The sequence below is a fragment of the Ambystoma mexicanum genome, chromosome 11, assembly GCF_040938575.1.
Source record: "Ambystoma mexicanum isolate Mex_15411 chromosome 11, UKY_AmexF1_1, whole genome shotgun sequence".
In the NCBI taxonomy this organism is placed as follows: domain Eukaryota; kingdom Metazoa; phylum Chordata; class Amphibia; order Caudata; family Ambystomatidae; genus Ambystoma; species Ambystoma mexicanum.
In genome coordinates this window covers 1,229,689,778-1,229,713,807 of record NC_090934.1, presented here as the reverse complement: position 1 = coordinate 1,229,713,807, position 24,030 = coordinate 1,229,689,778, and positions in this window count along the sequence as shown.

Genomic DNA, 24,030 nt, shown 5'->3' with positions numbered 1-24,030 from the left:
CTCGTAAGGGGGTTGCCATTCTCAAGTGGCCCAGTCTGAGTTCTGCAAAGAAGTCCAGTGTTTCCTGGGTTTGACCAATTTCTACCATAAATTCATCTCTAGGTTTTCCACTATCGTACTACCCATCACAGCGCTGTTAAAGAAGGCAGCCACCCCATTCTCATGCATCAAAGAGGCAGAGGAAGCCTTTCATCAGATTAAAGAACTGTTCTGCAGTGCACCCATTTTACGCCAGCCTGATCAAGATCAACCCTTTATAGTAGAGGCCGACTCATCTGCCGCAGCATTAGGTGAGGTGCTGTTACAGGATTACGATGGTATTGAGCACCCTCTGGCCTATGTATCTAAAGCTCTTACCCCAGTCAGTCCAACTATTCTGTGATAGAAAATGAGTTATTGGCAATGGAAATAGCCTGCAAAGAATGGTGTCATCTCCTGCAGGGTGCTGCTCACCCTTTTTTGCTTCGCACCCACCATAAGAATTTACAGGTTATACAGAGGATGGAGTGTGTCGACTCGCGTCAAGCCTTGTGGGCACATTTTTTTTCACAGTATGATTTCATCCTATCATACCTAGCGGGTCCCAAGAACATTTTGGCTGATGCTATTTCTAGAATGCCTGATACTGGTTCTGTTTTGGATAACCCACCGTAACCCATGTTTCCTCAATAGAAGATCATTAGTTAGGTATCCTCCTTCTTGAAGGGGGTACGACATGCCACCAGTGGTCTTCGGTCTCCACCTAAAGGAAGGGCACATGATGTCAGGTTCGAAAAAGATGGACTGTGGTATATAAACAATTGACTCTTCCTGCCAGATTTGGCTTCCTGACACACTGTCCTCAAATGGTGCCATGACAACCCAGTGGCCGGCCATCGTGGAACCCGGAACACTCTTGACCTTATCCGAAGACAGTTCTGGTGGCCACATCTTGCTAAGGAAGTCATTGAGTATCTTTGTAATGGCCCAGTCTGTTGTCAAGCCAAATACAATCCACAACGTCCAGTAGGCTTACCTACTTGCCCCATCCCTAATGCATCTCTTGAACAGTATCTACGCTCTTATATCAACCATAAGCAGGACAACTGGGTCGCCTTTCTGCCACCAGCTGAATTTTCCTACAATAACGTGAAGCACAGCGCAACTACTCTTAGTCTGTTTTACTGTTCCTACTGCTTTCACCCACAATTTCTACCTACTTAGGTTTCCTCTACCTCACAGGTTCCATCTGTAGATGCTGTTTTAGCCAATATTTCCGAAGCCCACCAGATTGCTAAGGAAGGCATACTGGACAGTCAGCGCAGATATAGTGCTTAGGCTAATCTACGTCGATTGCCATCACCCTCTTGGGACAAGGGCACAAGGGTCTGGCTCTCTACTAAATATCTGCCCCGCTGGGTTTGTCCCTCCAAACTATCGCCAAGGTTTCTCTGTCCTTATCCTTTTATGGACCATATTAATCCAGTTGCCTACCGGCTACGACTACCCCAGCATATGAGGCGTATTCATCCTGTATTTCACTCCTCTTCGCTAAAAGAATACAGGCATGATCGGTATCACTGATCTTTGCGTGCCTGTCCTTCAGTTTCAGATATGTCAGCGGAGGAGTATGAAGTGGCAGTTATCCTGGATTCCTGTTACCGGAGAGGTCGGCTGGAGTACCTGGTTCACTGGAAGGGCTATGGTCATTCGAAGATTCCTGGGAACCTGTGGCTCATCTTCATGCCCCCAAGTTTGTTCGCCAGTTCCATCGTCAAAACCCGGGTAAGCACGGTGGTCCGACCTTAGGAAGGGGACATACTGTCATGCGTTTCCCTCGCATGCCCTGATGGCGGCTATGGAGCGCTTGGAGGCTGCGCCGCCATTATACTGTACCACCATTAGTTTTCAAATTCCTTGTTGCTCGCTCTAGTCTTTCTGTGTTTCTTCCTCTCTTCTGTATTTAGCCATGCCCCTTTGTGCCGCTTGGCGCATTGCAACCCCTTTGCTTTTCCGCTCTTGTGTTAACACGCTAGTGTACTTCTCTTGTCCCTGTGTTTTGTTCCTGCTTTCCCACTACTTTTTTGACCACAGAGTGTTCCTAAGGTTGCTTTTCGGGTCTCGTCTTGTTGGCGCTCGTGGAAGGGGTCGCTTGCTGGTCCTGTTTGTACAGGCAGCAGTGTGGCTTTCATCCGTAGGAGGCCGGACCTCTACAAAAAAATAAACCTCGATAAAAGGAAGAAGATACAACAGAAATCAGCATCAGAAGGTACAGGTGCGGAGGAGGGGGATCTGGTGTTAAGTGATTAAGTTGAAGAAGATTCTGCCTTTGACAGAAGAGTTTGGACAAAGAGAGAAAGTTGGTGAAAGAGAACATTAGCGGGCGGTTGGACAGAGGTGGGAGGTTGGTGAAGGCTGGACAGAGAAATAACATAAGTGAAAGAGCATCAAAAGGAGTAAGTTGGACAGAGAGAGAGGGGTTTGGGGAGAAGAACATCAGACGTAGGCTGTTGGACAGAGAGAGGTGATTGGGCAAAGAGGACATTGTCAGGCGGTGATGGTAAACAAGACACAGTGAGAGAAGAACAATGGACAACCAGAGGAGATATTAGAGGAGAGAGACCTGAAGGACGTAATAAGAGAGGTGAAATTCTGAGTACCATGATCCAACCCCTAAAGAAAGGTAATTTGGTTTGCAGAGACACCAGGATTTTGAGTTAGCTTTGTAATCCCTGTGTTTGTTGTTTGCTAGTTTGGTCAAACCTGCACCAAGTGCCCAAAAAAGTCACGGTCATCATAGTTTTGTGATCTTGGCTGCTTTTTGACACAATCAAACTTTATGGAAGGTGGTGTCAGAAGTGGGATGGCTGGCTTCCAACAGTAAGCCAACCTTGATATGCCAAGGACAAGACAAAAAGAGTCTAACTCCCATCCCTCCCACTCTGGCAGGTTTCTGGGTCTGAGATGTGGGAACCCCAGACCAACTGACACACCAATGATGAGGATTCGCACACCGACAATGAGGGATCAGACAACCCAGCAGTCTGACCCTGACCTATACCAAGAACGTCTGCAAATCATCAGAGCAAGTCCTTGTCCCAGGAATTTCATGCTCAAACCACTCTGTGCTTGTCCTGCCAAGTGTTTGTGAGTCCCTGGTTCAGAGAAAAAGGACAAGCTGCAGTTGCTCTTGGGCCCGGTACAGAGTCACCAACCTGTTTGTGAAACTCACCTTTAATCCAAAAAAGATGCACTTTGTCCATTGGATGATATTACAGACTGGAGCATTGGCCAATATGGGACTCCTGACCCAGAACAGAATCCCAGATTATGATTCCAAAAACAGTTTGGCAAAGACATCTTCCATGTATTATCCTTATATTTTTTGTTTGCCTATCCTTATAATAATTGGCCTCATGGTAAGGTAACTGGAAAGAAGTGTGAATGTTGCCACATGCCTACAGAAAAACATGTGCTTACCCTAAAATACTTCTGTAAAAAAACGAGTATTCTGGGTTCTGCCTTTTGCTTCATTAAGGAGTGCTTGTGCAGGTGCTAGCAAAAAACATGCCTCTATAGATGATACTCCCTACTCTCCTCCTACTCCTTTCAATCACACACCTTACACATACACTCACACTGCAGTACCAATTTCTCTCACTAGCCAATACCTCACCCTCTCTATAAACCGCCTCCATACTCCTCAACACCATCCTTCCTCATGTTGGTCTCTGTTCCCTCCTCTGACCTCACCCAAACAATCCACAACTGTTTCCTACACCCTCTTTTATCCCCCCTCCTCATTCCATTGATTATCTCTTTCTGGTTACCTTGGCCAATTTGTCCTTGTCTTCCCAGCCTGGAAGGTGTTACATTCAACGGAATACAGATAAGGGTGTCGAAGCCCCACCCCATTCTCTCATGCAGGCCCCCCACAGCTTGTCAAAGGCAGCTCATTATTGCAAACGTCCCAGTTCCATGAGTGTTTTCAATTCCATGGAATTGCATTCTTTGTTAAGGAGCCACTCCACTGCCCCATTAGAGGTAAGTGTTGGTTCGCTCTGGAGCAAACTGCAGTCTAAATCGGCCCTGTTATCGATGAGTGCTGTTGCTATATGGAGCATTCCTACGTATGCATGGACACTTGTTATGGTTGGCTCTGCCATGTTGCGAAGTGGCTTTGTTGCTTGTTCTGACAGTTGGGTGCTGTGGTTTCAATCACATAGGCATGCAAAGCAGGGACAAGGACTAGGGCCCTCACAACTGCCACCTTACCCATCAGTCTTCCACCCAGTTAGTCCTTCAAATTTAGGTTGAGAGGGGTCCCCATCCCCACTTCACAGGGTCAGGTTACTGGCCCTGTCCCATTAATCACATAGAAAGTCCCAAATAAAGTCATAAATCAACATAGTTTTATGGTCTTTGCTGCTCTAGTTGTTGCTATATGACATGAATAATAGTTTTACCTTATCACAGCAGGTAAGTAACTCAGAAGCAGAAGCAGAATTTTCCATAGCAACATATTGTATGCTGGAGATGGCTCTACGCATGACAGAACATTGTGATGTGCTGTAATCAACAAGGTCAATGTATATTTCGTTTACAGATTTGCCCCTGCTCTGAAACACAGTTACACCAGTGAAAGTGGCTTTGGGTCTAATGACCACCGCATAGACGGGTTTACCATGCAGGGTGTGAAAGGGCTACTGGATGTGAAAACAGTTGCATTGTTTCACAAAACCCACAAGAATGCCACTTGCTCATGTGCCCGCCCCCAGCCTTCTCTCTGTCCATCTCTTCTCATGCTATGTCTGCACCTGCATGGGCACTCTACTTAGATCACTGTGCATTTCACAGGGTTGGGATGTTTTACTAGACCCAGTTGCTATCATGGGTCTCTTGTCCTCAAATGTTTCAATGTCCAAGGAGGGAAGCATAGCTATCAGCTTGATGCCTTGATAAGCAGAGTCAATTGGCCTCTAAATCTCATGTGGGCAGAAATCCCCATACGAAAAGGTGAATATTTACATTTTACAAGAAGGCACTATGACTGCGAAGAAGGTCAAAAGAGAAAGTCAAGAGATACGATTTATCAGAGAAAGCAGATTTATTGTTCTGTACAATATGGTAGGAGCAAATCTTGAACTCCATAGGAGACATCTCTGAAACCACAGGGAGGAAAAAGAAATAATAAAAATGGATTATTTACATGGTGCAAGATCAGTCTCTGATAAGGTTGCCACCTTTGGTACAGTTCAATAAAGGTGTGTGGTCACTCTCAGGTTAGGATGGCTTTCCAGATTGTAGTACCTAGGGTTCGGCAGGTTCTTTTGGTTCTTACTCTCTAAAGTTGGATTTAAAGAAAAGAACCAGAAGATCTCTTCTATTTCTCAGGGTCTCCTCTCTGGGATCTGTGGCAAGAAATCCTCATCAATTTCAGGCTGAAACAAGCTTCTCAGTGAAGGTTGGTCATACGAGACTGTATCTGAAACAATGGGGGGTCTGGGAGTCTCCCTACCAGCACGAACACAGCCCATTGACCTGTTCCTGGCTGGATGGACCCTGGGAGAGTCTCAACCACGTCTTTAGCTCACTGTCCTTTTCAGAGAAGAGAAACATCCCTGCACATCAGTCTTTGTCCTTCCCAGGGGCAGTCCAGCACCGAAATGATAGGCAATTCTTCGCTTAACAAGAGTACCAACAGCAACCCCAGACACGTATTTTGGCCTAGTCGGGCCTTATCAGTGAGGTGGAGCTGTGCCTCCCTAAGAACAGTGAGCTAGGTGTCCACGTCTGGATTCCCCTGCTACCCTAGGGTGAGACCCAAAGTTACTTAATATGCAAAACAAAGGGGGGTCTGGGAGTCTCTCTACCAGCATGAACACAGCCCATTGACCTGTTCTTGGGTGGATGGCCCCTGGGAGAGTCTCAACCACGTCTTTAGCTCGCTGTCCCTTTCACAGAGGAGAAATATCCCTGCACATCAGTCTTTGTCCTGCCCAGGGGCAGTCCAGCACCGAAATGTTAGGCAATTCTTCTCATAACAAGAGTACCAACAGCAACCCCAGAGATATGTTTCAGCCTAGTCGGGCCTCACCAGTGAGAAGAATTGCTGAAGTCTTCAAAAACCGAAGTCATCTTTATCCCAGCTTCCAATGCCATCCCTGTCCTCACCTCTCCTATCTCCTTCCCGCCTGAACCTCTTGTTCCCTCAATCAAGGCTTACAATCTTGGGGTCCTCTTTAATAGCGACCTGCGACTACAACAATTGATCACTGCCACTGCTGCTTGTATTAGCCTCCTCCACGTTTGGAAAATTAGTCCTTTTCTTACTAACCACTCTACCAAAACTCTAATCTTCACTCTCATGCTCAGCGCACTTGACTACTACTCAAGCCTACTTATTGTCCTTCGTCTCTACTACTACCTCCCACTACAAAAAGTCCTCAACTTTGCTACCTGCACTTTCTACAACCTAGAAAGGTCCTCCTACACTTTTTCTTACCAGCAAAATGCTGTTTGGCTATCAATGCACACTCACTCTCTTTTAAAATTCCTTTTCCTATCTATAAAGCTATCAATGGTCGTGCTCCTCAGTACCTGTCTGATTGTACCTCAGTTTACTCTACATCTCCTTCCCTGCAATCCTCCTCTGCACTCAACCTGCACACTGTCTCCCTACTCGCCCTGTTACATTGGAACCCACTGCCCATAACGTTCAAAGCGAGCCCAACTGTGGAACTCTTCAAAGCTTGCCTAAAACTTCACTTACTTGCTAAAGAGGGAGCTCCCTCTGCCCTCTTCCCCATCTCCCCAACCAGACCCCCTACTGGCTCCAGTGCCCCTTAAAAACGAAATTGTATGTATTTATATAGTATTCCTCGTTAGTTTGCAGTACTTTCCCCCTTCGGTTAATTTTACCTTTGGAAATTCTCCTGTTTTCTTATATATATTTTTTCTGTTTGTTTTGTCCCTGGTCTATGTCCCACTTTTTACACCGTGATAAATTGGCTCACCACTCGGTCTCACCTCTGTGCTATTATACAGGCATCCTTCATGGTAATGTCTCCACCATCCGTAAATGTGTCATTGTAAGTCATTGCCCTGGGTCACCCACCATGTAACCCCTACAAGTCTACTTTGTATAGGGAGGTATTCTTCATCAGCTCCCAGTCTCTCTTACCCTCTACGGGACTACATTAGAGCTCCAAACCTCAATGCAGTGCTAAGTGCTTTTCAGGAGGCTAACACGTGACTCCACAACAGCTGGACACAGTGCTGGATTATCCATTAGGCCAAGTAGGCACCGGCCTATGGGCCACACTCCTTATAGTGGCCCGTGAAGGCAGAGGCCTTGATGCGCTGCTGTGCTGCTCTGCGCAACGGCCTGGGCCGTGTTAGCATTCTAATTTGCGAGGGGTTTGCCTGAAATTTCGACTGCCTAGCAGCCTCCACAGGGTTTAATCTGGCACAGGCTGGACACACCAGTCAGTATTAATATAGCATGCAAGAAATATATCACTGCAAAGAGGCTAAACCCTGAGAAAATACAGACAGGGGCGTGATGGAGTAGACTGATCAAAGCTTCCACTGTTAATTTGTAGGTGTTATAGGCACTAGGTCACTCTTAGTCCACCCTTTTAGCTCATTTTAATGCCTCTCTGTATTCATCCCTTTATTTTAAGGGTTTTTTTTCCTCCATTATCTTAACAACAGCACCATTTTTAATCAATCGGTACCTCAGCCACTTTGGGACACTCTGCAATTTGGGACACTCTGCAATATGGGACATGGAACCCTGCACAAATCACACGATAAAGAAATAATGCCACCCCACCCCACTCCACATCAGTATGTGCGCTAATATTTGTAAATGAGAAAACAAAATAATAAAAGAAAATGAATCAGAATTGGTTGTCTAGCGGTTCTGAGCTGGGAGAAAATGTATTTGATCCTGGGACAGACCACCTGAAGCTCTCAGAGACAGAGCCCCTCTGCTCTCTAGCCCTGAGACGAATTGCTTCCAGAAAAGAACCCTACACCAGAGGTTACAATATTTTGTTTTAACTGTAGACCATTTTAAGGAATTAAAAAAGGCTTTGGAAGTGAAATTCAGACTCGACTGCCAGGTTGCTTCCTTTTTGAAGACGAGAGCGTAAATCTCTGGGCTAACAATGTCGTAAGCACGAAGCCTGTACATGCATAAAGGTTAATCACAGCACAGTACACCACCATACGCCACCACGCGCTTCGCCAAAAATGTGCCTTTGGGCGGTGCGGGTTTGTGGCTAGCAGCCTAATGTGATATGATATGATATGATTGTTTATTTATATAGCGCCTATACACAGAAGTGTTTCAAAGCGCTTCAAGGAGGGAGGGAACATAGGAAATACAATACAGTACATTCATTAAAGTCCTTGAGCAATATAGAATGTGGAAAATAACTATCATAATAGGCCTGACGACATTTCTGCAAGTGCCCAAAAAAAACAAGTAGGGTAGGAGGGAATGGAGAGGGAGAACAAAGCAAACAGTAACATTACTAAGTCTGTCGACAATTTACACAGTACAGGAGGAATACAAGTGTGGAAACACAAAAATAATATGAGGACGGGAAGCCCAGAAAGAAACACACCAACACAGGTTACAAAGAACATACAAGTGCTTTATTTAAAAGCTACAACAGTTACCAAAGTCAATTGACAAACGGATAGCTATTCGGCTCTCAGAGTAACGTAACGAACTTCAACGAAGGTTCGATGCACTAGTGAGAGAGACCGTACATTGGAATACTTGGACCTTTTATACTATTTGTCCAGCCCTTGGCCAACCCTCTCGCGGGTTAACTATTCTAGGAGTCGGGCCTATGGGTTCCTTGCCAGGTCAATCCTATAATATATGCATTTTGATTAGTTTTGCTGATATAGTTGTACATTTACACATAGTTCAACAGTAGGACAAGGTCTCAGTTCGCGACCCCAACAAGTGGCCTGCAGGCATATTAATTATTCATGTGTACGGAGGTCACTACGGCCAAAATTTTACACAGAATGACATTCGGCCTCCATTTTGATGTTCAGGGTGACTTCCATATTACAAGAGAACCTAAAATGGCGGCTTAATCCAAGATGGCGACTTACATTACTTTTCTCTAAGGTCAAGACCTTGCCGTGGAGTTTGTTCACATATGATGTTTTTTAGACAACTTGGCGTAGGCCAATACACATACAATTGTTGCGATAGGAGGCATAATATTGTTTCAACTCCGACAAACCCTCCTTTTGGCCTATGCCAAGTGCTAATATCATTTCTAATGCTTCTGTAAATAACTCCATGCATTGTCGTCCATACATCCTGAATCATTATCTGTAATGTCTATAGCCATTAGGTCGTTCATCAGAACCTCTTGTAACACAAACTCTTTAGATGCTGTGTCTGGGGCATACATTTTGTGCCCTACTGTGCTCACCGCTTGAGCACAACATCCCCCTAGCATTGCACATATACTAGGTAGACATTGGAAACAGCAACAAAGGAATAGCAGGATTCCCAAAATAACCAGGATAACAGAGAGCACCTTCCAACCCCAGGATCATAGAGAATCCCAGAACCAAGCACTAATACTCCAATCTCCCACAGGAACATGCACTTCTGAACTAAGGATGTGCAAGTTCTGAATTGCTTTGAAAATTGTCGGTGAGGAATCTGGTACGAAAACACAGCAACCGGACCCCACTAATTTGCATACTCCACCACGTTCTGCCAGGATGACATCTAATGCCATCCGATTTTTGAGTGCTACCAATCTTATTGCCTTTTGTTCTAGTGTCATATTGTAGAGTATATCCGTGGACCGGTTGATGGTTCTCTCCAGTACTCTTGCTAGCCCCCTAATGTTTTCAGAGTTTGCTATCTGTGCCCAAAATGGCACAAATGATTTTGCTATATCTCCTAATACTTGCCCAGGGGTATCTCCGTTCTCGTCCCGCCGTGGGCGAGCCTTAGAAACTTCCAATGTACTAGCTATAAATACCCCAGGTAACAGGATTCCTAAATAACAGGTTCCCTGCCAATCCTTGGGCAACCAGGGAAATGCTGAGCTACCACAAACGAAATAAACAGGCCCCCCTACATACAGAGGCCTGTTCTCCCCGGTCAAATTTACAATGTTCACACAACCTTCAAAATCTCCCATTGGCCGAGTGCCATTTCTTTGTACACAAAAGGGGACTGAATCGGGGCTATGATTAATAGAGTAGGAAGGGGGCACAGCGTCCTTATTGCCTATCGGAGCCATTTTAAAGGAAATTAGAGTTTGGAAAGGAAGAGATAGTTTATCAGATGGCCTAATAGAAGCGACATTAGGTCTACTTCTATTTGCGAAAAGCGAGCATCCCAGGGGAATCAATTCACGTTTCTCAAAATCATTTAAATTAGTTCCATCAAAGTTCCCTGAGATGCTATCATTCCAACGGCCAAAGAATAGTGCCCTAAGAGAAGCATAACAAGCAGTCGTTAAAGGTAAAGGGTGAATATACCTGCCTAGCCCCTTGTTCCCATGTTGCGGTAAATGGGTGCAAATCCAACAATTACTCTTATTAGAAATGGCATGCGTTGCATTCATTACTATCATTAAAGTGTTATTATGATACTTTCGTCTATGCTGGGAGTCTCTAGGTGACAAGGTGTGAATGTGTACAGAGGGAGTCAAAGCAGTAGGTACAATCTCAATTGGCAGTAGAGGTTTTAGAGGGAACATTTCTTCAAAGTACCAAAGTCCCACAGCAGCAATTACACAAATTCCAATTATTATTAACCCAACACAGCAATAAGTTTTCGGGGCCCAGGCACATTGTTCGTTGTCCGAGTTGGTCACCCCCCTTATTTACAAGTCCAATGCGGGGAGCAGCGGTGGAGGTGGCAGGCATCGTAGTTTCTCAATCGACGACCCAAATGTTTGTTGCTGGCGACACTACGGTCGTGCAACTTCTTAGTCCTTCCCAACCCTAGCTAGCAGAATCCCTTTTTTTTCCTTTTGTTCGAAAGGAACTTTCTTTTACAAGAGAAAACTTTCAATCACTTCTTCTTTCCAGATGCACGGACAAGACCGGTGCCGTAGTTCTATTTTCTTCGTCGAAGGTCATACCTGGTGGTACCCAGAACTGTTTGATCCGGAAACAAGCTAACGTCACTTCCTGAGGGAAGCGACGTATCGGAGGCGACGGAAGTCGCAGAACTTGAAACAATGTTTTCCGGAAGTGACTTTTTCAAAGAGTGCGGAGACGAAATGGACTGTTCCCCAAGCTCCACGGGCTCAGAGAAATTCTCCGACACACTCACAGCGCTGTTTGCTACTCCAGGATCAGAGATTGTAGCATCAGCGAGGGGTTCTGCTTCTTCTGTAACGTGTGGCGTCGGGTGAGGAAGTTTCTTGACATGCGTCGCGTGGATCCAATGCTTCTTTCCAGCCACCCGCACTGCTGTTTGGGTGACCAACAGTACCTGATAGGGTCCCCTCCAGCGAGGAGTGAGACAGGAAGACCTTTCGTAGACCTTCACTAGGACCCAACTTCCAGGCTGAATATTGTGTCCTGGGCCTGTAAACCGTACAGGTAAAGCTGATTGGAACTGATGGTAAATGAGATACAGATTTATAGTCAACTGGTTGCAGTAGTCTACAAGCAATACATTGTCAACCTCCCTCAATGCTTTAGGCTTCGGAAGACCCCAAATGTTAGCAGGTCTCCCCATCACTACCTCAAATGGAGAGAGCCCAGTCTTAGTTTGAGGTGTGGTACGCATGGCTAACAATACAATAGGTAAGGCATCTGGCCATTTCAGTTTGGTGTCGGCACATGTTTTTGCAAGCTTATTCTTTAGGATGCCGTTATGTCTCTCTACCAACCCAGCACTTTGAGGATGTCTAGCTGAGTGAAATCGTTTTTCAATGTGTAGCACTGTGCATATCTGCAAAATTACTGCTGCAACAAAATGGGGACCATTGTCCGACCAAATTACCCTTGGAAGCCCAAATCGTGGAAAGAATTCTTTTACCATAGTCTTTGCAGTGGTCATGGCAGTAGCATCTTTAAAGGGGAAAGCCTCGACCCATTTACTAAAAGCACAAATAATCACAAGAACATATTTTAGATTGTTACACCGTTCCATCTCAATAAAATCAAAGTGGATGACCTCGAAGGGAACAGAAGGGGGCCCAAAGCTTCCCCTTGGAGTTACTGTCCCCTTCCCCACATTGTGCTGTAAGCAAATCATACAATTCTGAAAATGGCGCTGTGCAATCTTCGAAATTTTATCATTCATCCATACTTGTTCTAACACTTTCGTGATCTGCTGAGCTCACACATGCTTAGGACCGTGTGCCATCGTAACCATTGCCAGCACATATGAATCAGGGAGCAACCATTTTCCTTCAGATGGATCCACCCAACACCCACCGTCATCCAGTTTCCCCATTCCTTCGGCCCACTTTTTAGACTCTTCTATTGTGGCATCAGTTTGGATATCTCGCACAGACCTGATACCCTCATCCATTACATAGGCATCTTTTGTTTCCCTTAGAGCATACATGTCTGTGCTAAGGTCTGTAGCCGTTTGCCTGGCTATCTGGTCAGCAAAAGCGTTCCCTTCTCCCACATCATCTATGACCTTACGATGTGCTGCACATTTCATGATCACTAACTGCCTAGGGAGTGAGAGTGCCGAGAGCAATTGCACTATCAGGGGACCATGCTGGATCTTGGTCCCATGTGAGGTTAGGAACCCTCTTTCCGACCAGAGCCTCCCGAAGTTGTGAGCCACCCCAAAGGCGTACTGGCTATCAGTATATATGTTTACTATATGCCATTCGGAGAGTGCACAAGCTCGGGTCAACACTATAATCTCTGCGGCCTGCGGGGAGTAATGCGGAATTCTCTTAGTTTCAACAACCGTACTCAACGTAGTAACTGCATAGGCAGCTGTAGATGTACCATCTGGGAGTTTGAAGCAGAAACCATCACAAAACAGCTCCCCTTCTGCATTGCCCAAAGGAGTATCTATAAGATCTATCCTGCCCTTCGTTTCCTGTTCAGTGGTATACAGGCAGTCATGTAATTCTTCGTCACTGCAAACAGTATTTTGCGGGAAAGGTAGGAGTTCAGCCGGATTAAGGACACAACGCCTCTTAATTTGAATGTGAGGGGCAAACAGAATTAATTCGTACCTTGTCAGCCGTGCAGAGGTGAGGTGTTGCGTTTGGGTTTTATTCAATAGGACATCTACAGAGTGAGGTACCATCAAAATTAAATCATGGCCTAGGACCATTCCCTCACTCTGTTTTAAGGACGCGGCAGCAGCAGCAACAGCTCGCAAACATCTTGGCAAAGCGCATGCGACAGGATCAAGGGCGGAGGAGTAGTAGCCGCACGGCCTATTCTTCCCTCCATGTTCCTGCGTTAACACAGCCAAAGCACATCCATCACATTCATACACAAACAACATAAAGGCCTTGTCATAATTTGGAGTACCCAGAACCGGTGCAGAGCATAACGCGGTTTTGAGAAGCTCAAATGATCGTTGATGTTCCGATTTCCATGGCAGCGGCAGAGAAATGCCCTTCTTCGTCAAAGCCAACATCAGTTTTATCACTAGTGAAAAGTTCGGGATCCACAACCTACAGTAAGAAGCCATACCTATTAAGGCTCTGACTTCCTTCTGTGCATTTGGAACAGACATGCCAGAAATCTGTTTTATTTTTTCAGGTGTCAATCTTCTCCCCTCCTTTGACAGGAGGTAACCTAAATAGGCGACCTCCTGACAACAATATTGAAATTTCTTGAGCGAAGCTTTATGACCGTTTTCGGCCAGATGAATAAGTAACATTACAGTGCCTTCTTTACAAGCACTTTCAGAATCTGCAGCCAAAAGCAAATCATCGACATACTGAAGTAGTGTACAAGTAGGTGGCAATTTAAGGGTGTCAAGCTGCTCTTTCAAAGCTCTACTATAAATGCTTGGACTTTTAGTATACCCTTGAGGTGCCCGAGTAAATGTAAATGAACGTCCTCCCAAGGTGAACGCGAACAAATATCTACTCTCCTTGTGTATAGGAATGCTAAAGAAAGCATTCTTTAAATCCACAACACTAAAGTGCATAGCTGTAGCAGGGATCATTGTTAGTATCGTTGTTACATCAGGCACAATTGGAAATTGTGGGGCGACAACTTTGTTAATAGCACGAAGATCAATTATAAAACGGTATGGGATTGCATTGTCGCCTTTCTTGTATACAGGCAAAATCGGGCTGTTACATAAACTACCTGCAATCTCTTCAATCACCCCTCGATGCACAAAATCGGAGACAATGCACTTCAAAGCACGCTTGCCCTCAACTGATATTTTATATTGCGGAATGCGTGGTAATTTAACTCCATGTTTCAAAACTATTTTAACAGGCTCAATCTGTAGTACCCCGACATCATTGTCGTCAACCGCCCATAAACATTCCGGAACAACACTAACCTCAGGAGGTAATGGTCGAGTCAGAAACTGAGAACTGGGAAGTTGCTGTGGTGAAACTGTCAGTCGTACTCCATTAGAGGAACAATGAATTACTGCATTCAATTTCTAAAACAGATTTAACCCCAGCAAATTCTCTCCACAGTTCGAAGTCAGAAGGAAGGGACAATGGTCCGTAAAGGGACCCAAAGAAACAGACACCGGCGAAGAAACCGGACAAACAATTGGTATACCAGAAAACCCTATAGAAACATTTGTTTGCCCTGACAGTGGAATGTTTGGAACCCGGGAATGATCAATGGAGCACTTCTGTGCTCCAGTGTCTATCAAAAACTGATGTTTCCCATTCCCCACTAACAATTCAACGTAGGGACCTTTCTGATTAACGGGAATAGGTGAAGGTTCCAAACCCTGCTTCGGCAGTCCTAATGAAACAAAATGTCATTGGAAGGAAACTCTTCCGAAAGGTAGGCAGCAGAAGGGTGATCAAATATTTTTCTTGTGTCCACACTCGGAATCTGATTTTCCCGTGAAAAAGGTTGCTGAGGATCTTGCAAAAACTGACCTCTATCAGGGCCCCCCGCTCCGGGGTGACTTCTAGGTCGTCTACCCATACTCCCAAATGCATTGTTTGACCTTTGACGAAGGACGGGGCACTGTGCTCGCCAATGACCTTCTTGGGGGCAATAGGCACATTGATTAACATTCACAGGGCCCAAAGGAGCGTTTCCTTTCGGGACATACTGGCCTCTGGTCTGTGACGTACCTCCCCTGGGATTTCTGACAATTTGTTGTAACAATACTTTAGTCTTCAAATCTCCTTTCCTCTTCTCTATTTTCTCTTTTTCATTATTCACACGGTTCTCATAATACTGCGCCATGTGCAAAACTTCAGATTGGGATTTCGCCTGCCAAGCGCTCTCAGAGGCCATAATCTGTGACTGGATGTCGGGCAACAACCCACGTACAAATTTGTCCACAAACAACCTTTTCCCAAGTCCTGTCCACTGAAATCAGAGAATACCTGTTTGAATCTAGTAAAGAACTCTGTGGCACCTTCAGTTTTTCCTTGAACACAGGCCGTAAGCTTGTCCCAAATAATTCTTTTTTCGGGAATTATGGTTTTCAATTTTGCGACAATTCTATCTGTCATGACGCGCGCTCCATGGAAGCTATGGAGCCAATGGAAGGGCTGATCCCATTCCTCCACCAGCGGTCTAGTCTCCCACGCACTGCACGTTACCGTCATGACGCATATAAATAGGCGTCACACGCGGTAGTCGATGCGTTGCAACCTTGCTTTCCTCGCCAGGTTCGTACGCTAGTGCTCCTCTCTGACTCCCCTTGTGAATTTCCCGCTTGCTTCCTCTTGTCAGTCCGCAGTTATTGCCCGCTCAGCTCCTAGCCCTTGATTTCTCATGGTGCTTCCTCCTCTCCTCTGTTCCTCCCGCTTTGTAGCCCTTGTTCCTTCTTCCGCTCTAGTGCTTCTCTCTCCCTTGTTGTACATACCTCTACGATTGCATGCTCCTTCCCACCGCAGCCTCCTGCAGGCCTCTTTCTCATTCCTCGGCTACGGTATCCATCCAAACAGAGCTCAGGATACACACGCTAACCCGACTCCAGCAGTGTCTTCTGGGAATTGAAGTCCTCTCATCTACTTCAACGGAAAGCCTTCAGCCTTGACATCCGTAGTGCTAACTACATCCAAGCACACCAGGGTTTTTCAGCCACGCTTTTCCCTGGAATTGGGGGCGGACTCCCGGAGGGCCCCCTCTGCCTTGCTGTCTGCCAGCGGGCAGGGTGGCTTCCAGTGGAGCTCGTCCCAAACTCAACAGGAAAGGACTGGACCTCTGGAGAGAAAGGAGAGCCATAGACACAGACAGTTCCTCAGAAGTACAGGTGAGGAGGAGGGAACCAAGGAGGGTATTTGTCAAGCAACCAATACTTCATCGCATGACACTATCAGGCAAAGTAAGTATTACCTGAGGTGGTTTCTCACCAGCTGGTCTTTCCCCATCAAACCTAGTCATGTTAGCCCACGTATCTCCTAAGCCTGGCACATCGTCTATTGTTCGAACCTGCTTCCATAAATCTACGGGCAGGAGTACAGGGAATAGCAAGTGTCACTTAAGGTGAACACAGAGGACTGCAAAACGGACTCTATCTCTTTGTAAAACCCTGTCGGGTTTTTCCTGATATCGGGAATTGATTGTCTAATAGTGTTCACTTCCTGTCGTGAAAACGGGACGTGAACAAATTGCGATAAATAGTGTGCAGGGATGTCCACAGCGGGTGCACCAGTCCCAGCGTTAGCGGGAATCTCAACCTTAGGGACAAATATCGGAGGAACCTCTCTCATAGGCAACTGAGATGTAGGTAACTCTGACCGGTTACTAAGCAACAGAGCCAGGTCGAGCGCTAAGGCAGCTGAAGAAGTGTCGGGTGAAAAAGCCCTCTTACAAATACCCAATAATTCTATAGGACAACTAACCTTCTTCCTTACACATTCTTCCTGCAGGTACTGTACCATTACCTGAATCACCTTCTTTTGCATTTCTACTGTATACTGACTATACGTGTCATATACTTCATCTGGCGGTATCGATGAATCCGAGATCCATCGAATCGCATCTTTGGTACAAATTCGTACTTCCTCAGGTGCCGATCTACAACACGGAAGGAACCGTTTCTGCACATACATACTGTCGTCTTCATCATCCTCATCTCGTGATTTCTCAAAGTCCCTCCTATACTCAAACAATCTCTCAACATGACCATGTACTTTCTCCTCTGTGTCCCTCGAAAGTGCTAAAGTATTTAGATCCCTCACCCCTTGTGGGAGATCCGAATTTTGTAATCTACCCCACATTACACATAAATGAGTCCCCAAACCTCCGATAAAAACATTTTTCTCTGGAAAATTGTCCATATTTGATAATGTGTAAAAAACGTTAACTTGATAACCTTTCTCCATACAGTGCTTAGCCCATGCAAATAATTCCTGTTTCTTGTCTGCAGAAACAGTATTTCGAGTGACGATCTTTGACCCCGCACCCCTATCAACTTCAGTCAATACATAACCACTCGGGAGCAGAGGTGCGGGCAAATTCAATTGGGGGTGAAACTATCGGCGCAAGAGGAAGGGGTGGCGGCATAGGTGGAGGAACAACAACCAGAGGAATAGGAACAATAGGTTGGACAGGGGGAACAGGAATAACAGCAAGAATGGGCAGAGTACCCGAGAGAGGTTCATACGGAGGTGGCGCAGAGGCACCAGGCCTGCGTTTGTTTAATAATTTTTCAATAAATTCTTCAGAAACATGGAAATCTTTAGAGGGATACATTTTCTGGATACCTAGTGAGAAAGCCCTATCCATATTTCTAACTGACTCCGAATGTTTTTCTTTATCATATAACAACGCCTTTTCGGCATTTGTTTTATGACGGCGTGCATGTTTATCCCTACTTTTAAGCTGCTGCAACGCTTATTTTTTCCAATTCTGCAAAACATCAAACGCTGCAGGTCTGGCCTTCTTTTTTAGCAAGACCGATTCTAGGTATTCAATACGGGGGATCTCGAAAATACCATTGATTGGCCACTGAAATTCAGAGGCATGTCTGGTTTATCTGTGCCAAATATCATTAAATACTGTACTTCCAATGCCATACTTACAGTACATAGTACATGCCGGCGACCCCTCCTGTGGTGCATTGTGGCTAAATTCCAAAGATTGTCGATCGCTGCGGAACAGAGCCCTAAAGCAGCTAGACAATTTCCCAGGCATTTCACAAAAAATTGGTGTTACCTGGTCAATAATTGTGTCTGCAGATACAATACGCCAAATTCAAATTGTCAGGGTTAAATTAAGAGCTGGGTCACGACTGCACCTGACCAAACCTAAGGAGGACCGCACGGTTTACCAAAGAACTTACCTAACAAATTGTACCTTGTGTTTGGTGGTTTCGACAAATCTGCCTGCCTCAAAAATGGACCCTTGTCAAGATGCCCTGTCAGACCACACGACTATCGTCCAAGGATCGGATCGTGCAGCGCTGCTGAGGTATCGTGTCTCGTTCAATCGGGCCCGCAGTATCACACCGTCCGATCCCGGTTCGATAATCTGCGTCAACCTTCAATGATCCGGCATCAATCTTGAGGGTCCCTATTCGGGCGCCAACTGTGGAAACAGAAAAATAATATGAGGCCGAGAAGCCCAGAAAGAAACACACCAGCACAGGTTACAAAGAACATACAAGTGCTTTATTTAAAATCTACTACAGTTACCAAAGTCAATTGACAAACGGATAGCTATTCGGCTCTCAGAGTAACGTAACGAACTTCAACGAAGGTTCGATGCATTAGTGAGAGAGACCGTACATTGGAATACTTGGACCTTTTATACTATTTGTCCAGCCCTTGGCCAACCCTCTCGCGGGTTAACCATTCTAGGAGTCGGGCCTATGGGTTCCTTGCCAGGTCAATCCTATAATATATGCATTTTGATTAGTTTCGCTGATATAGTTGTACATTTACACATAGGTCAACAGTAGGACAAGGTCTCAGTTCGCGACCCCGACAAGTGGCCTGCAGGCATATTAATTATTCATGTGTACAGAGGTCACTACGGCCGGAATTTTACTCAGAATGACATTCGGCCTCCATTTTGATGTTCAGGGTGACTTCCATATTACAAGAGAACCTAAAATGGCGCTTAATCCAAGATGGCGACTTATATTACTTTTCTCTAAGGTCAAGACCTTGCCGTGGAGTTTGTTCGCATATGATGTTTTTTAGACAACTTGGCGTAGGCCAATACACATACAATTGTTGCGATAGGAGGCATAATATTGTTTCAATTCCGTCACAAGAGGAGTGTTGAGAGGGGGGGCAGGGATAGAGGGGGTGAGGAGGAACCAGACAACTGCTGAGCCAAATCCATCAGATAATTTAGAAGCAGGGGAGGGGAATGGAGAACAAAGGGTAAGAGGGGGAACAGACAAGCTACTATCATCGGTCAAGGAACAGATGATAGGAGTAAGTGCTAGGAGGGAAGACCTCGAGGAAGTGTCAAGGTCCCCAGAGGAAGGGGAGATGCAGGCAAGTGAGAGTAGGAGGTAGAGTGGGAAGTAGAAGAGGGAGGGTTTGAGGTACATAGGACAGGGTAGGCACCTCAAGAGCGTGCGTAGGGTCAGCGCAGAGCAGGGGTAGAAAGGTCACAAAGGTCCGGAGGCAGCGGCAAGAAGTGGACAAGCAAATGGCATAGTCTGGCCGTAACGGGACCAAGACTCGACAGAGGCGTGCACGCTTAGGCATTAAGGAATGAGAAGAGAGAGGGAGGGAGACGACCAGAGAGGAGAGGGAATGGGGCTGGGGCGAAAAAGGGGTGGGGGAAGTGGAAGGGTCAGAGCAGGTGTACAAGGCACAAATTATGCAGAAGTAGGCAATCAAGGTAAGTTAAAAAAACAGTGAATGCAACACAGGAACATGCATAGGTAATGGATCAAGCATTTGCAGTGAGTTTGTTTAGAGGAAGGGTGAAACATGAATGAGGTACGGGTAAATCTCCCAAAGCAATGGAGGGCAGATGTGTGGTATACAAAATTAGTGCAAAGACCACTACAAGCAGTATTAACAGTGATAAGTTACAAGATTCCACAGCGGTGGAATTAGGGACTGTAGATGACCAGCTCATGAAGATGATGGCATGCAAAATAACATGTGCCCACAAACGCGAATGATTGTTGTGGCACTGAGGGTTAGGGTCCACTGACAGGTAGAGAGGCCGAAACAAGAGTCAACTGGCGATGAAGGGCAGTGAAAGAGTCACGTTGGTGCTGCAAAGTCAAGATAACTACGGTGCTGGGTTATTCAGTAGGTTCAGAAGGGAAGGTGGACATGGAACAGGAGGGGCAGGCGGTACGTGCACACCTTACCTTGCGCCGTGACTCTGCAACAAGGTGTTGCAAAGAACGCTGGGTGACCAGGAGGGTAGGCTGCAGGCAAAGTCCATAAGTCCATGGAAAGGAAAGTGACAGAGTGGAGAGGTTCCGTCAGTTTCTCTTTAGGCCAATGTGTGGGGAAATGAAATTACATGTGCTGGCGGCTTCTGGCTGAGTCGGAGAATCTCTTATTGCGGGTACTGGTGATTTGTGTGTCGAGGATATTACAAATGTCGTTGACAAGTACTGTATAACTCCTCCGCCATTTTCAGAGGGAAGAAAAACGATTTCAATACAATCCCTCCCAGAGAGAAGAAAGATAAACAGATTTCGAAGGGAAAAGCAGGGAAAAAGATATAAGAACTGCAGCCAGAAACAGAAGGGGAAACAGTCAGGTGGGAGTAGGAACTGAAAACACAGGCAAGGGGGGGGTGCAAGAGCTCCCCTACCAAAACAATCTGGATTGAAAGTGCATTACTACTGGATTTTCCCAAACATTTAAATCCTCTTTAAATGCAGAAAATCCAAGTTTGTACAATTGTACTCGGTGGATTGCATTTGGCTTGCTTTTGGCTTAATACAACCGAAATATGTTAATTAGCAATCCTCAGTGGAATGCAATCCCAAAACAATCCAAGCAATCCAATTCTCAAACAATCCACTAAAAATCGAAAAGCAATCCAATCGCCGAACAATCCATTCAAAATCCAAAAGCAATGCAATCCCCAAACAATCCACTAAAAATCCAAAAGCAATGGATTGTATTTGGCTTCTTTTTGGTTTAATGCACCCGAAATATGTTAGTTGGAAACCTTCCTGGTAGAAGCGATGTAATCCCAAAAAAAATCCTATAAAAATCCCAAACGATGTTAACTACAACCCTGAAAGAAACCCTCAAAAAGTGTTTACACTCATTGGGTCTTAGTCATTTGGGTACAATGACATGAAAGTAGAGCAAGGTTAATGGGATATTTTTAAAAAAAAAACACCACCTGCTTTTTATTCAATTGTATTTATTAAAGGAGGCACAATGAGGTTCAACCTGAAACTGTGTACATAGCAAACAAGCATGACTGTGGCAAGCACACAATCTTGACTGTAGCAATCCCAGAACTGGGAGCTTTACAATTTGTGGACATGTATGGATTTTAAAAAGAAAACAATACCAGTCAGGGAGTAAAATGCAGACTTAGGCTAACCCCAGAGAGCAAGGGAGTCAGGTGGGGCCCAGCCCAGGGACAAGGGAGTCAGCGGGGGACCCAGCTCAGTGAGAAATTGTGAAGGAGGAACCCAGACAAAGCCCAGCTAGCAAGAAAGTCTGGTGGGGACCCAGAATGAGCCAACGAGTCCAATGGAGACCAAGGGTAAGCCCAGGGAGCAAGGGAGTCAGGGTGAGAACCCAGTCCAGGGAGCAATTGTGAAGGAGGTATCCAGACTCAGGGTTACCAGTCATTTGGTCGAAAAAAAAGGTCGACAGGACAAATGGTCGACACCATTTGGTCGAAAGACAAATGGTCAAATTTTTATTTTTTTGTATTTTCCCTTTTTTATTTTTTTTGGGGGGGGGGTCCCCCCAACCCCCTTTTTTTTCTAAAAAAAGCTTTTTTTCCCTAAACGAAAACCTAAAAAATATATATATAAATAAAAAATTCGACCATTTGGCTTTCGACCAAATTCCGTCTACCATTTGTCTTTCGACCAAATGTCTTTCGACCAAATGACTGGACAGCCAAACTCAGCCCAGCCAGCTAGCAAGGAAGTCCGGTGGGGACCCAGAACCAGCCAATGAGTCAAATGGAGACCCAGGGCAAACTCAGGGAGCAAGGGTGAAGGAGAGACACAGAACCAGCCCAGGCAATGGGTACCCAGCCCAAGGGAGTCAGGTGGAGACACAGAACCAGCCCAGGGAGCAAGGAAGTCATATGGGGATCCAGAACCAGACCATGAAGCAAGGGAGGAGTTGGGGGGTCAACAGACCCAGCCCATGGAGCTGGGGAGGGACAGGACCCATCCCAGGGAGCAAGGAGGAGGTGGGGACACAGACCCAGCTCAGAGAGTAAAGAGGAGGGTGACGTAGACCCATCAGAGGGAGCAAAAGACTGAGGGGGCGACCCAGGATTAGGCTAAAGAGCAGAGGGGAGGGAAAATGCAGACCCAGCCCAGGGTGCAAAGGGGAGGGATACTGGGCCATGCAGCAAGAGAGTCAGAGAGGGGAGAACACAAAAGCATGCGAGGGAGTAAAGGGGAGGAGGGGGCCCAGTCCCAATGCAGTGAGCAGGAGGGCCTGCGGTGGGGGGGAGTGGAGGTGAGCAGAATAAGCCCAGGCAGCAAGGGAGATCCCCAGAACCAGCCCAAGTAGCATTTTATAATGCAATAACTAAATGTTTTGAAAAATAAGACACATTTTGTATTCTTTAAATTGCAGCTAGTCTAGACTTGGGTAGAAAAAGACAAGTTGGGTGCCTTCCACTTCAGTCGGTAGATCCCAATTTTGTTTGGCAGTGCTTTTGAGTACTTAACAGCGGAGAGTTCTGTGAAGACCATTTCCATTGCTTTAACAGATACATTCTGAAATGCAAAAAGGAAGAATTCTGTAGAAATAGCTTGGAAAGAGCTTGCATAAAACATCTAACCAACAGGTAGATCTTGAAAGGGGGTGCTCAACAAGCATTATAACTTTGCTGAAGATGTGCCTGGCATAGGGATGCATGGATGAAAGGAAGCACAGTAGACAATTTGTACAGTACATTCTCCAAATAAATATATTAAACATGTATGTTTTGAATGGCATTTATGTATCTTTTATAGCTTCTTGTCTATGACAATCCAATGTTAATCTTCCCTTTTCTGCCATTTTGCTACATTCACAGTCCAGCAGGTAGAGAGTCAAGTTGCTTGTCAGTCTTTTTTTGCCATCAACACAATCTCCCTTGGTTGCACCCTCTCACCATGAAGTCTGTAACATGAAGAATGTTCCTCTGTGCATATAAGAAATGAAAAATGATTAGATTTCCCAAAACTGAAAATGTACATCAAGATATGGAAATTGTTCAGATTTCAATATTTAATAAAGCCACATCCACATGGATATTCTCTCTTTTTGGTGGTCTGTTTATCTTGTTTCCTTAATGTTTTTCTAATTTTCTGCCTAACTGGTTATTTATTCACATTGTATCGTGCGTTGGTGAAACAGCTTTGTAAGCAGAATACATAAAATGATAGCGCTGTAGGCTTTATAGGCATATAGTTATTGCAAATTTTACAAGGGTATCTACTACAAGATGCAAGGGGAAGAGGGGAGAGATGAGGCAGGTGGAAGACTAAGATTTCACTTGCATATTGACTGAGAAAATACAGCATTTATTTTAATAGGGGTGTCAACCAACTTTCTTTTTTACTCAAGGGTGCTTACTTCTGATGCTGTTGCTGGACCAGGAATCAGATTAAAGCACTCAGTGTTCTGGTCCCCCTCGTTTTCCACTGATGAGCCAGTTCCAGGCAGCGTTCGATGGCCAGCTTCTGATGTAAATCCATTCCATCCCAGTACACTGAAATATTAACACAAACATTATTACACATTCCAATAGCCACAA